The sequence below is a fragment of the Elephas maximus genome, chromosome 4, assembly GCF_024166365.1.
Source record: "Elephas maximus indicus isolate mEleMax1 chromosome 4, mEleMax1 primary haplotype, whole genome shotgun sequence".
Classification (NCBI taxonomy): domain Eukaryota; kingdom Metazoa; phylum Chordata; class Mammalia; order Proboscidea; family Elephantidae; genus Elephas; species Elephas maximus.
The window spans coordinates 26,311,702-26,326,328 of NC_064822.1; the positions used below are offsets into that span (position 1 = coordinate 26,311,702).

At 40.2% G+C, this 14,627-nt stretch overlaps 1 long non-coding RNA gene across 3 annotated transcripts in view; it reads right to left on the reverse strand.

The window, feature by feature from the left end:
• LOC126074891 (uncharacterized) overlaps positions 1 to 14,627 on the reverse strand; it is a 126,062-nt gene that overhangs the window by 24,032 nt on the left and 87,403 nt on the right. For 2 of the 3 annotated variants that reach the window (XR_007517053.1, XR_007517052.1), the window contains one exon: positions 2,772 to 3,468. The exons of the other annotated variant lie outside the window; for it this stretch is intronic. This is a non-coding gene — a long non-coding RNA (uncharacterized LOC126074891). Of the gene's footprint in view, positions 1 to 2,771; positions 3,469 to 14,627 lie in introns of those variants that run through there. 3 annotated transcript variants of the gene reach the window in all.

The window sequence follows — 14,627 nt, forward strand, 5'->3', positions numbered from 1 at the left end:
AAAGCATGATGAGAAAGTAGAATATCCTCAAAGTGGTATCATTAATAGCTTCCTTTTGACATCATTCTGAGAGGAAATGAATCTTTCTGTGGAGCTATCATATTGTCAACATTGAAGAGAAAACACTCCCATACATATAACACCCAGTGCAGATTAAAAAGCAAAGTTCTTGGAGACAACTCTCTCTATATTTTTTCCCTTTCTCTGATTGTTGCTAAACTTGGCATTAAGAGTTGTCAGCAAAGTGTTGTCCTAGTTGTGGTGCTTCTGAGAAGTCATGCAGAGGAAGTGCCCTGAGGATCCCAGAACGAAGTTTAAATGAGGAACTTCAGTAGTGTTTGGTTCCTCACCTTCCTTTCCCAGTACCTCATGCCTTCCAGTGCTTCACACTAATGATAGCAAAAGGTGCTTGCTAGCACCTATGCCACAAGCACCACGCCATCTCAGTCTCCCAGGGCAACTGCCAGGTTCTACCACATGGCTAATTACTGCACATGTCCTGTCGAAATGGCCTACTTCACGGTGTTGAGCCAGCCAAGATGCACTAGAAGCCAATGCTATAACTTGCCAGACTGAGTCAGCAGGTACAGGTAGGATGAAGGTGGTGAGAAAAAAAAGCACCCCAAAGACACCATGCCTTTCTAACATCAGGCTGGGTTCTCTAGAGAAGCAAAACCACTAAAGTTTATAAATATATAGAGAGAGAGATTTATATCAAAGAAACAGCTCACATGACTGTAGAGGTTGGAACATCCCAAGTCCATGGATCATGACAGAGGCCCTTCCCAATTCATGGAGCTGCAGAAGCTGGTGAACCCAAGATTGGCAAGTCAGGGAGCAGGACTCTCGCTCACAGGCTGTGATGATCGACGAATCCCAGGATGGACAAGTAAGCTGCTAGCTCAAGTCCCAAGAACTGGAGGTCAGACAAGAGGCAGCTGCTGGATTCAGAACAAGCCAAAAACCTTGGCAAGGAGAGCAGGAAGGAAGTAGATGGAGGAAGGCAGATAGATGTAGGCTGAGGGTGAGCCGCCACAGGCCCTGCCCCCACCAGTACCACTCAGCAGATTCCATCATGGGGCTGACCACATATCAGATTTCAACAGGGAAGTAATCACAACATTATACAACTGCCAGCACTGAGAATCATGGCCCAGCCAAGTTGACACACAATCTTAACCATCACAGATAAAGAAGAGGGACACAGAAAAGAAAGGGAGGAGAACCAGTGCCTGACGTAGACTTGGATGCTTTCTGTTTCCCCACCCAGGCCCTGAGCTACAAACCTGCTTGAGGAGGCACCTAGGAATGTGGTCAACAATCCAGGCCCACCGTCAGGGGGTTTGTCTGGAATGTTCACAAAGATTTTGAAGTCACAGTTAAAATCATCACACACACGCACTCAGTTTGATGTAGGCAGGGAACTGCCCACACCCTCTCTTTCCAGGTCAAGAAGAAGGCTGGGGATCTCTCCTACCCTGAGAATTGAAGCCTCTCCTCAGAGCCATAATGAGGGGTGAGAAAAATATTTCCTTGAACCCCTGGCTGGGGAAATCACATTCCCCACTTCAGGTCCAGCTGGGATTCTTAAAACCCCTCCAGGGCTGTCTTGAGCAAAAAAGTCTCACAGTTCCTCTGATTCCAAAGTGTGTGAGAAGTGAGAGGACCCAACACAGAGCGATACCATCTAAGCATCTCTACAAATCCAGATCTGGTCAACCTGGCTCTAGACATGAGAAGCTAAGTACACACTCCAATATCCACCACCAACTCCTAAAACCTATAGGAGCTCAGTACTCTTGTCAGGGTTTACAGTGTGTTATGATCCCCAGAAACACCCCCTAACCACCTCCTCTCCCCCCAAAAAATACAACCAAAAAGCAAAAGAAAAAACCCTTCTGAGACTATATAGACAATTTACTCAACGCTGGCCAGAAGAACTTGGATATCCTTCTATGCATTAACCATACACCAAAGTCTAGCTCAGAAAATCAGGTCACCATCAGTGGAAGGAAACACCAGTGAACTTCAATGAGGTGATATGAATTCTAGGCTATCAGTGGGGGACTTATAACCACTCAGTTTCTTTATATAAGTGATAATTGAAGAATGCCCAGCTCTCATATTCCATGATTCTTTTTAAAAGGGACCAGATCTGGGCTGTATCTTGGCAAATCCCTGAGGAGTGGAATAAAAGCAAATAAAACTGTGCTAATTTTTTTTAATTAAATTTTTTAATTAAAACAGAGGAAAAAATGGCCAAATTAAACAGTTTTAAGAGAGCTATTGGTATTAGTATTATGATTAGTCATAATTAAAGAGATGAAAGCCAAGGAAGAGTCTTAATGGGGAGTTTTTGGATAAATTAAAAATTAGGATGTGAGCCCATACCGTTAATTCATATCTACAGTGTAAAGGGGTTCTGTTTATCCTTTACATTGCTATAAGAAAAGGTGCTTTAGGAAACTGTTTTCCTAAGTAGTCCAGCCAGTACAAAGAAATTGCTCACCGGGTGACAGAGAACATTTTAGTGAAAGGAGAAAATTTGGAGAACTTCTAGTGGGAAGATAGGAATGGAAACACATGATTCTCCATGGAAATGTGATTCCAAAGGAAGGCAAGGAGCTGCACACACATTTCAGGGAAACCAGAGGCAGCAAATACACTGGTGCGACTACTGAACCATCTACAAATTGGATGAAGACATTTAGAAACCAGTTTTCCTCGCATTATATAAAATATATACAAGGGTTCTTCTCCTTGGATTTTTTTTTTTCTCTAAATTTTATTTGTTTTTTGTTGTTGTTGAGAGTATACACAGCAAAACATACACCAATTCAACAATTTCTACATGTACAATTTAATGGCATTGATTATATTCTTCGAGTTGTGCAACCATTCTCACCCTCCTTTTCTGAGTTGCTCCTCCCTCGTTAACATAAACTCACTACCCCCTAAGCTTCCTATCTAATCTTCCAAGTTGCCGTTGTCAATTTCATCCCATGTAGATAGTTTTTAAAAGATCATGATGCTCAAGGAAGACCTTTTTTACTAGTTAAGCTAAACTATTGTTCAGTTTTAAGATGACTTCAGGGGATATTTTTGGCTTAGGGTTTAAAGATTATCTCAGGACAATAGTTTCAGGGATTTAACCACCCCCATGGTCTCAGAAAGTCTACAGTCCATGAGAATTTGAAATTCCTTTCTGCATTTTCTCCCTTTTGATCAGGATTCTTCTATGGAATCTTTGATCAAAATGTTCAGTAATGGTAGGTGGACACCATCCAGTTCTTCTGGTCTCATAGCAGAGGAGGCAGTTGTTCATGGAGGTGATTAGCCACACTTTCCATATCCTCCTCCTATTCCTGGATCTCCTTCTTCCTCTGTTTCTTCAGGTGAATAGAGACCAATTGTTGTGCGTTGAATGGCCACTTGCAAGATTTCAAGACCCAGGCACTACACAATGACCTACGAGGTAGAACAGAAGCACTAAAGATGTTATTAAGCTAATTAACTGGGATAGCTCATGAAACCATGACCCTAAACCTCCAAAGTAAGGAGCCAAATCCCATGAGGTGTTTGGCTGGACACAAGCAGCCTCAGCAGTTACTCTTTTAGTTTTAATCCTTGTTGTAAATATATCTATCACACAATTTTTGCCATTCAACTTTTTACAGGTGTACAACTTATTGACTATGCAATTGGCTGTGCAACCCTACCCTTAATCAATGCAATTTTTGCATCACTGTTAACCCTCCTTTTCCCCCCTCCCTCCCACCACTGGTAACCACTAATAAACTTTGGTCTCAACACATCTGCCTTTTTTTCTTTTTTTGTCTTTTTATATAAGTGTGGTCATACAATATTTGTCCTTTTGCAATTGGTTTATTTTGCTCCTTGGCCTTTTAAAGCAGTTCACCCAGGAGAAAGATCACTGACAAGTGGTCAGGAGAGACCCAAATTGGCATATTGGATGGGAATGTCCCCCTCACATGTTTTAGTCTCCTAGAGCCGCTGTAACAGAAATGCCACAAGTGGATGGCTTTTAAGAACATACATTTACTTTCTCACAGTTCTAGAGGTTAAAAGTCCAAATCAGGGTCTCAGTCAAGTTGATCCTCTCCTTGTTAGTAGTGGTTGGCATGCTTTGGCTTGTAGGTGCTCCTCACATGTCGGGGACCAGCCTTAGCCCTCTCTCTCTGTCTTCCCCCATATGTGTGCCTGTGTCTAATCCACTCTTTTTCTAGCTCAGGCGATTAGGTTTAGGACACACCCCACACTATTATGGCCCCATTAATATAACCAAGAAAACCCTATTTCCAAACAGAATTAGATCCACAGATATACCAAAAAACCCACTGTCATTAAGTCGATTCTGATTTATAGCAGCCCTCTAGGACAGAGAAGAACTGCCCCAGAGGGTTTCCAAAGCTGTAATCTCTATGGAAGCAGACTGTCACATCTTTCTCCCATGGAGTGGTTGGTAGGTTTGAAACACTGACCTTTTAGTTAGCAGCTGAGCATTTAACCATGCGCCACCAGGGCTCCTTTCCACAGGTGTAGGGTTAGGATTCCAACACATATTTAGGGTGAACACAATTCAATCCATAACGCTAGGTCATTTTCTCCTCCAAAGAAATGAATCCAGAAAATGTTTGGCCAAGGGAGAGGGACACACCTTCATTGTGGCGTTCCTCCACTACCATCCTGTGAACCCCAGGACACTAAGGGGCAAGGATTTTTTTTTTTAGAAAGAAAAACACTGTATACGCAATTTTCTAAAATTGTAATTGTGTGTGTTTAATCTTGGAGAATGGGAAAAGGTCAAGTAGGGAATCAAACTCTACAATACTACTATGTTTTTTATCCTCTTATGGGTATGAGAAGTGTGTGTAGGGGGTTTATACAAGGATGCTTATTGCAGTACTATTTATATTATAAAAAATCATATCACCATCCATCTATAGGGAAACAATTGAAGAGTCTAGGGCACATCCATAATATAGGATACTTTGCAATGGTTTAAAAAAAATAATGTCCAACCTTTGTATTAAACTAGAAAAACATGTAAAATATGTTGTTGCATTACAAAAACCAAGTTATAAATTAAGACGTACTGTATGATATGGTTTGTACTTTTTAAACTCTTTAAAGGATATAATGTTATATGTACATGTATTACAAATACATAAAAACAAAGATCTGGAAAACTCAAAAGAGCATTTACCTTTAGGAAGGCGACTAATATGAGATGGGAGAGTCAAGGAGGATTTCAATTGCATCTCCGTTGTATGATTTTTTTTTTAATAGAATACATCATGTGTTATATAAGATAAAATGATTGAGATCAATAATTTTGAAGCCAAGTTCACTCTTTTGAAATTTCAGCTTCACTAGTAACTGAGACAAATTATCTAAGCTCTTTGTGCCTCATTTTCCTCATTTGTAAAGTGGGAAAGATAACAGTTCTTATATTGCAGAGTTGTTATAAGAATTAAATGATAGAAGGAAAGCCAAGACACAGAGAAGAAATTAGTCTACAGGACTGTCTACAAAATCACAGCCTCATCTACTCTGAGACCAGAAGAACTAGATGGTGCCCAACTACCACTACCAACCCTTCTGATTAGGGCAACAATAGATGGATTCTGACAGAAATGGAAAAATTGTGGAACAGAGCCTCAAATTCTTAAAAAAAATCTAGAATTTCTGAACCAGTTGAGAATATAGGATTCCCCAAAACTAATGCCCTGAAATACACTTTAACCCTTGAACTGAAGCTATTCCCTGAGGTCACCTTTTAGCAAAATAAAGATTGCCTCACAAAATAATGAATATCACCGATAACTATTGCACTCCTTTAAAAAATCATCCATATGAAACCAAAAAGTCAACAATTACTTAAAAACAAAAACAAAAAAAAAAAAATGAGAAGGTAAGGGTGCAGGGAAAGTAGATTACTGGAAACTGAACATGCAGAACGCAAATAATGAGAATGTTCACACATCATGAAGAATATAACCATTGCTACTGGAAAATCTGTGTAGAAATTATTAATGGCAACCTAATCTGCTCTGTGAACTTTCACCAAAAACACAATAAAATATTATCTAGGAAAAAAAAGAACGAAATGATAAGTATATGCATTAAAAAAAAAAAGTTGTTGTCAAGTCAACGCTGCCTCATGGCAACCTCATGTGTGTCAGACTAGAAAAAAAAAAAAGTGTGCTTCAATGACTGATTTTTTGGAACTAGATCACCCAGCCTTTCTCCTGAGGCAACTCTGGGTAGATTTGAGCCACCAATCTTTTGATTAGCACCTGAACGTGATAACTGTTTGCACCACCTAGGGACCACAGTGCTTAACAAAAATTAAATGCTCGATACATGTTAGCTATCATTATTGCAATTACTACTACTTCTAATATTAGAGTTAACTCAGTATGGTAAGTGGAGTTCACCCATAGCAATTAGAGACTCATTCTTCATATCAAAAATGAGCAAATGAGAGAGGGAGGAGACCCAGAAAACCAGAAGAAAGTGGAGCCCCAGTCAGGGGAAAGTCCTCTTTGATGAATGTCTTGAATGCTCAAGGGGGGTTTTGAGACCCAACTCAACCCTGACAATTTTGTTTTTATCAGACCAAACAAAGACTCTGAAAACATGGGTGCTCAGGACAGGCAAGTCATCATCCAGGGGTTTTGGATTTCACAAGTCCTGAGCCACAGCCACCCTGAGAAGAAAGCCACGGTCCGAGAGCACTATAGGATTCTTCCCTCTTTTATCTTCCAAATAGGACTCACTTCTTTGTTGAGAGACCTGGAGTTAAGTATGGTTAATTAAATTACATAAATCAATCTTTAATACCTCAAACTAGTCCAGCAGTATCAAGGATTGAATTATGTCCCCCCCCCCAATTTTTTTTTTTTTTTTAAATGTATGTGTCAACTTGGTTAGGCCATGTGTGCTTGTCCTCCATTTTGTGATTACAATTTTATTTTGAGAGTATTAGGGTGGGATAGTAACACCACCCTTACTCAGGTCGACTCCCTGATCCAAGCTAAAGGGAGTTTCCCTGGGGTGGGGCCTGCACCACCTTTTATCTCTCAAGAGATAAAAGGAAAGAGAAGCAAGCAGAGAGTTGGGGACCTCATACCACCAAGAAAGCAGCACCAGGTGCAGAGCTCGTCCTTTGGACCTGGGGTCCCTGCGCCTGAGAAGCTCCTTGATCAGGGGAAGATTGATGACAAGGACCTTCCTCCAGAGCCAACAGAGAGAGAAAGCCCTCCACTGGTGCTGACACCCTGAATTTGTACTTTAACCAACTAGACTGTGAGACAATAAATTTCTCTTTGTTAAAGCCATACACTTGTGGCATTTCTGTTATAACAGCACTAGATGACTAAGACAAGCAGTGACTACGTAACAACACCATTTATTTTATTAGGTTGGTACTCAAAAAAGGGAAAAAAATCATAAGCTTTTTAAGCTATCAGCTATAACAATTAGAAACCAAAGTATTCAGGATTAGTTCTTGAGACAAGCTGAGTAATTTAAAGGCTATTTAGAGACATAATACTGTTTTGTTATTTATCAAACAAACTTTTACTTATTCTTGGGGGAAAAGAAAAAGCCTATGCGTAGCAGAACTCTTCTCAGACGGGTTAAAGACTGGCTTTGTTCTATAGCAATGTTCCTAAACTTGAGATTTTTTTTGCAAGTCTCCAGATATATCCTTGAGACTAGGAGGGGCCAAAGGGCCTACTTGAATAAAGGTGTTATGTGCTGGAGAGGCTTAAATTAAATACTTATTAACGAAATTGGTAAGAGGGGATAAGATCTCGTTTAAAGAGGTAGTACTGTTAATACTGGAATATAAACAAGGAAATGTTGTAATACTATATATTTATTATCTGGGAAGACAATACCAACAGAATTACTGTATTTTTGAAAATAATGCGCCTATACATACAATGCACACAGCTTGCCTAGGAAAATAATGCACAAGGGAGTTGCAAGGTTGGCAAAAATATATAACACGCATGTTATTTGTGTAAAATGCAGCAAGTTCTCTGGGCAACGGTAGTGTGAGTGTCCTATTTTCAACTCATTTAACCTCAAGAGAATCTCTAATAACAAAGGATTTGCTGTTTATTTTGTATTTCATATGTATTATTATTAATGAGTTTTCAAAGAGGGTGAGGGTCGAGGACACTCGACTAAACTTTTTCAAAAGAGTTCATTGTACACAAATCGTTCATTATCAACAGCAGAAATATTCCTTGAGGTAAAATTTGGGTTTCAGAAATGTGATTTTTATTATATTTGGAGCCAAAGCACAGTAGGAATACATATCAAATTATAACAGAAAAATAGTATTTGAAATTCAAGTACTTGCCACAAACAGTTCAGAGTATACTCTTCAAGAATAAAAAAAAATCAAATAAATTAAATGACAACAACTCGGAATCATGTCAATTTTAAGAATAGAATAGCTGAGGAACTTTCTACAGTAACTGAAAGTTTCCATGGAAGATTAATTATTACGAATATAAGTAATTGTAGGTATAATGTGTAAAGAGATCGTGAACTATCATTAAGGATAACTTGTAGTTACAATCCACTTTTTTTCCATATTTAAGTGGATGTTTTTACTGTGGTGAGTATATATACTTGCCATTTCAACAGTTTTTAGTTGTTGTTGTTAGTTGTTGTTGAGTCAATTCTGACTCACGGCGACCCCGTGTGTTCAGAATAGAACGGTTACATAGGGTTTTCAAGGCTGTGACCTTTTGGATCTATCTTCCAAGGCACCCCTGAGTAGGTTTGAACTGCTAACCTTTCAGCTAACAGTCGAGTGTTCAACCATTTGTGCTACCCAGAGACTTCTTTTTTACAATTATAATTCAGTATATTAATTACATTTATCATATTGTGCAAACATCACTACTATTTCCAGATTTTTCTACCACCCTTAACAGAAGCTCAGTGCCCCAAAGCAATGACTTCCCTTTTCCCCTTCCTGGCCCCTGGTAACCACTAATAGTCTTCAGTCTCTATTATGTGCCTATTCTAGGTATTCATGTAAGTAGGGTCATACAATATCTGTCCTTTGGTGTTTGATTTATTATATTTGGCATGTTTCCAAGGTTCATCCATGTTGAAGAATGCATCAGGACTTCATTCCTCTTTATGGCAATCTACTTCTGATGTTTATCAAACACCTCTTGGTACAGTGTGCAAAGCACTGAAAGCATATGGACATGAAGTTTTATATATCATGTACTCAAGAAGTCTGTATTTCCTAATGAAAAACAGGGCAAATAGACGTGATAATTGATACCTACATAGGTGAATGTTATAATAGCACAGAAAGCCTACCACCATAGTGAGCACAGTCATGGATGCACAGACTATAACAACCCTCAAGAAACATAATATTACCCTGAGAGTATTGCCCCCGGACACCCTTTCAACTCAGTAATGAAGTTGCTCCTGAGGTTCCCCCCACGGCTAAAGATTAGACAGGCCCCATAAAACAAAACGAGACTAAAGGGGCACACCAGCCCAGGGGCAAGGACTAGAAGGCAGAGCGGACGGGAAAGCTGGTAATAGGGAACCTAAGGCTCAGAAGAGAGAGTGTTGACATGTCGTGGGATTGTTAACCAATGTCGTACAACACTATGTGTGCTAACTGTTTAATGAGAAGCTAGTTTGTTCTGTAAACCTTCATCCGAAGGACATAAAAATAATTTAAAAAAAAAGAAACAATATTCCTAGAAAAATAAAACATACACATGAGAAAATTATTTTTACAATAACCAAATAACAATATATCTGAATCTCAGCCTCTTGGAGGCAGATAAGAAATTAAAGCTGATAGACTAATCCTTTATATAGTAGATGAAGAAACAAAGAGAGAAGAAACTAACATTTTTTCAGTGGCTACTATAAAGTCCCATAGACAACAGCTGTCAGTTTGTTGTACTGTAGTGGTTTACATGTTGCTGTGATGCTGGAAGCTATACCACTGGTATGTCAAATACCAGCAGGATCACCTAGAGTGGACAGGTTTCAGTAGAGTTTCCAGTCTATGACAGACTAGGAAGAAAGACCTGGCCATCTTAACCAAAGAAAACCTTATGGATCACAGCAGAACACTGTCCAACTCGTTGTTTTGGACATGTCATCAGAGGGATCAGTCACTGGAGGAGGACATCATATTTGGTGAAGTAGGGGATTAGGGAGACCCTTGGTGAGATGGATTGGCACAATAGCCACAACGACAGACTCAAACATGCCGATGATCATGAGGATGATGCAGGCCCAGGTGACGTTTCATTCTGTTCTACATAAGGTCACCACGAGTCGGAGTCAATTTGACGGCAGCTATCTATATAACCCTATCTGCTGTAAAGCCGATACTAGTCTGTCCCCATTTTGGATTATCTGGTTTAATAACACAGCTTTGTAAGGTGTGTTTTATTACTCTCCCTTTACAAATGAAGGGACAGTGGACTAGGGAGTTCAAGCAAGGTGGCATAGCTAAGATGGTGTGAGCTCAGCAAGCAGACCCTGGTTCCTTTACCAGTCCCACTGGTCTTCCCCTGACCATTCAGGGTGTGATTAATGCCAGGTCCAAGTCCCTGGGTAACAATGCCATCATGTACGCTTGGATCCAGAGGAGGAATAAATATGGGAAGTCTTTATGAGAAAGCTAGAAGCTGAACTAAAAAAAAAAAAAACAAACTAGGATGTAAGAAAAACATAAACCTGAAAGCATACTTAAGAATAAAGTTGGGAAACTCTTATGCACTGCTGGTGGGAATGCAAAATGATACAACCATTTTGGAAAATGATATGATGCTTCCTTAGAAAGCTAGAAATAGAAATACCATATGACCCAGCAATCCCACTCCTAGGAATATATCCTAGAGAAATAAGAGATGTCACATGAGTAAACATATGCACGCCTGTGCTCACTGCAGCATTGTTCACAAGAGCAAAAGGATCGAAACAACCTAGATGCCCATGAACAGATGAATGGATAAACAAACTATGGTACATACACACAATGGAGTGCTGCAACTATAAAGAACAATGATGAATCCATGAAGCATCTCACAACATGGATGAATCTGGAGGGCATCATGCTGACTGAAATAAGTCAATCACAAAAGGACAAATATTGTATGGGACCACTGCTATAAAAATTCATGAAAAGGTTCACACACAAAAAGAAACAATCTTTGATGGTTACCAGAGGCAGAGGGGTGGGGACGGAAAAACACTAAATAGACAGTAGATAAGTGGCACCTTTGCTGAAGGGTAAGACAGTACACAATACTGGGGAATCCAGCACAACTTGTCCAAAGCAAGGTCATGGAAGCTCCATAGACACATCCAAACTCCCTGAAGGACCTAATTACTGGGCTAAGGGCTGTCGGGACTATGGTCTTGGGGAACATCTAGCTCAATTGGCATGACAGAGTTTATAAAGAAAATGTTCTACATTTGGTGAGTAGTATCTGGGGTCTTAAAAGCCTGTGAGCAGCCATCTAAGACACTTCACTGCTCTCACCCTTTCTGGGGCAAGGGAGAATGAAGAAAACTAAGATACAAGGGAAAGATTAGTCCAAAGGACTAAGTGACCAGAACTACCACGGCTTCCACCAGACTGAGTCCAGTACAACTAGATGGTGCCCAGTTACCACCACTGACTGCTTTGACAGGGATCACAATGCAGGGTCCTGGACAGAGCTGGAGAAAAATGTAGAACAAAATTATAACTCAAAAAGAAAAACCAGACTTGCTGGCCTACAGAGACTGGAGAAACCCTGAGAGTATGGCCCTCAGACACCTTTTCAGCTCAGTAATGAAATCACTAAAAGTTCACCCTTCAGCCAAAGATTAGACAGGCCCATAAAACAAAAGGAGACTAAAGGAGCACACCAGCCCAGGAGCAAGGGCTAGAAGGCAGGAGGGGACAGGAAAGCTGGTAAGAGGGAACCCAAGGGCAAGAAGGGAGAGTGTTGACATGTTGTGCGGTTGTTAACCAATGTCATAAAACAATATGTGTACTAACTGTTTAATGAGAAGCTAGTTTGTTCTGTAAACCTTCATCTAAAGTACAATAAAAAATAATAATAATGATGATGCTTAAAAAAAAAGAAATTGACAATCCACAAGCATTGTGAAATATTGTAACATACTTGTCTTAATGACTTCTAGATGAAGTTGACTGGAAAAGTTCATAAATTTCTAGAAAAGTTGAACAACTCAATTAAAGAAATAGAAAATTAAAAAAAAAAAAAGAATAAAGCTAGTAGTAGCTGAGATCGTCTCTACTCAATGTCTGTCTGTCTCACCCGTAAAAGGGTAACTTGTTCAAGGGCTTGTGCTCCAAGACATTGTCAGTACACTGCACAATGTCTGGATAGCAGTACACTCAAGGAAGATGAACTAGCCTCTTTGAGCCTCAGTTTACTTGTCTGTGAAATGGGAGTGATACCTCAGAGAGCTCATCTGAGGATTAAATGAGATAGCATATGAGGCAGACTCTAGACTCTATAGAGCTGAGTAAACTGCTCATTCACTCACTGTGCTGTCTGAATCCCCCAGGGCCTGTCCACACACTGAAAAGGGGAGTTAAAGGAGAAAGCTGAAGTCTAGTGGAACCATCTGAGATTAGGACCGTATCTGGAAGAACACGGAGGTAGCTCTTTAACTTTTGTATCTTGTTTATTTATGAAGTCCATTGGATCTTTTCATTTTTAGGGGGTTTGTGTTAATCTCTGCTGGGAAACAGATAAAAGTCATTTTAAGAGGTCAATTTTCTTGAACATTGTTGAGGTTAGATAGAGCTTAAGTTCTCAGCTCAAAAGATATTTACCTGGCTCTTGAGTCACTTAAAGAGAGAAAGTTGGGGAATAGAGCAAATTCAGAAGCACAAACAGAAGAACAGTTTATCAAGTTTCCTGGTGACGGGAAACAAGAGAGATGTAAATACATACAAATAAAAATGCAACACTGTCTTGAAAGGCTGAAAAGGAAATATAATGAACACAAATGCAAGATCCTTTAGTTGAAAGCAAAAGAAGGAAAGGAGGGAGGGAGAAGGGGAAGAAGGGGTGGGGAGAGAAGGGAAGACAGTAACCTGAGTGAGGGAGGGTGGAAGACAATCACACAAACCCAGTAAGGGTCCCAAGGGCTTCTGCACACCACTGGGAAGTAGGGGACAGCATGAAAGTGCCAGGTGGAAGGAGCAAGTAGGGTCCCAAATCCAGGACTGCTTTGTCGACCAAGCTGTGCCCGCTGCCTGTATCAGCCCCTAAAAACAAAACCAATCCAGTTGATTCCAGCTTATGGCGACCCCACGTGTGTCAGGGTAGAACTTTGCTCCACCGGGTTTTCGGTGGCTGATTTTTCCGAGGCAGATTGTCAGACCTTTCTTTCAAGGTATCTTTGGGTAGCCTGGAATTGCCAGTCATTCAATTAGCAGTTAATGGTTTACACTATGCAAAGGGTGTGGCTTTTCTCTAATACAGTAGTCCTCTCAGTTGTTGTTGTTAGGTACCGTCGAATCAATTTCGACTCACAGTGACCCTATGTACAACAAAATGAAGCACTGCCCAGTCCTGAGCCATCCTCACAATTGTTGCTGCGTGTGAGCACATTGTTGCAGCCATTGTGTCAATCCATCTCATTGAGGGTCTTCCTCTTTTTCACTGACCCTCTGCTTTACCAAGCATGATATCCTTCTCCTGGAACTGGCCCCTCCTGACAACATGTCCAAAGTATGTGAGAGGAAGCCTCATCACCCTTGCTTCTAATGAACATTCTGGCTGTACTTCTTCCAAGACAGATTTGTGCGTTCTTCTGGCAGTCCGTGGTATATTCAACATTCTTCACCAACACCATAATTCAAAAGTATCAATTCTTGTTTGGTCTTCCTTATTCATCGTCCAGCTCTCACAAGTACGTGAACCCATACCAACCCATTGCCGTCGAGTGAGGTGATTGAAAATACCATGGCTTGGGTCAGGCGCACCTCAGTCCTCAAAGTGATATCTTTGCTTCTTAACACTTTAAAGAGATCTTTTACAGCAGATTTACCCAATGCAATGCATCGTTTGATTTCTTGGCTGCTGTTTCCATGGTCACTGATTGTGGATCCAAGTAAAATGAAATCTTTGACAACTTCAATATTCTCTTCATTTATCATGAGTCAAATCAGAGGTGGGGATTTTTTCTAACTCACATGTCAACAGCATATAAACTAGCTATAGTCTCTCCTAGGTACCATGTGTAAATAAGTACATACATAAAGATAGACATATGTGCCTTAATGGACACTAAGCTCTTAAGCTAGCAATGTGATGCGGCTGACCTAAAAGCTAAGACAATCTCAGACTTTGATTACAGATATTAAAAAATCTAGAACAATAGCAGTGGCCATCCTATTCTTTGCCACTCTAGTACCTGAAGTATTCTGTTCATTTCAGGGCACTGCATTTTAAAAGACATACACGCTAAAGGGAAATAAGCAAACGGAAAGGTACTCAGAGAATGTGAGAAAAAAGGCACCTGAGAAAGAGATGAGACGACTATGGATGCATGACTTGGGC